The following is a 624-nucleotide window of genomic DNA, read 5'->3' as shown; positions in this document are numbered from 1 at the left end:
GCGCTGGCGGGCCCGCGGGCCCCCTGCGGGCGGGAGGGCCCCCCCTCCGTCTCCCCGGGCCCCCCTGCAGCTCCATCTCCCCCATCCCCTCCCCGCTCCCGGCAGCTCCCCCCAGACCCCGCACCGTGCTGTGCGCTGCCATGCAGTGTCACGCCTGCTCCCTGGCCATGCCGTGCCGTGCCGCGCCGCGTCGTGCCGTGCCGTGCCATGCTGTGCTGCACCGCACTGTGCCATGCCATGCCGTGCCGTGTCATTGACAATAGGATGAGGGGGAATGGTTTGAAGTTGCGGCAGGGCAGGTTTAGGTTGGACATTAGGAAAAACTTCTTCACCCAAAGGGCTCTCAGGCTCTGGAAGGGGCTGCCCAGGGAGGTGGTCGAGTCCCCATCCCTGGAGGGATTTAAAAGAAGGGCAGATGTGGTGCTTAAGGCCAGGGTTTGGGGGTGGGATGGCAGGGTGAGGTTAAAGGTTGGACTCGATGATCTTAAAGGTCTTTTCCAACCAAAGTGATTCTGTGATTCTATGATTCTATGCTGCACCGTGACGTGCCGCGCCATGCTGCGCCGTGCTGTGCCATGTTGCGCCGTGCCATGCCATGCCATGCCATCTGGGGCCGTGCTGGCC

At 63.9% G+C, this 624-nt stretch overlaps 1 protein-coding gene across 1 annotated transcript in view; it reads left to right on the top strand.

Moving 5' to 3' along the window:
• LOC104131409 (neurabin-2-like) overlaps window positions 1-624 on the top strand; it is a gene marked incomplete at its 5' end in the record, with an annotated part of 7,151 nt that overhangs the window by 6,076 nt on the left and 451 nt on the right. The gene's annotated exons all lie outside the window — the stretch shown is intronic.

Source organism: Egretta garzetta, unplaced genomic scaffold, assembly GCF_000687185.1.
Source record: "Egretta garzetta isolate BGI_Z169 unplaced genomic scaffold, ASM68718v1 scaffold868, whole genome shotgun sequence".
Classification (NCBI taxonomy): Eukaryota; Metazoa; Chordata; class Aves; order Pelecaniformes; family Ardeidae; genus Egretta; species Egretta garzetta.
This window is presented reverse-complemented; position numbering and strand designations above follow the sequence as displayed.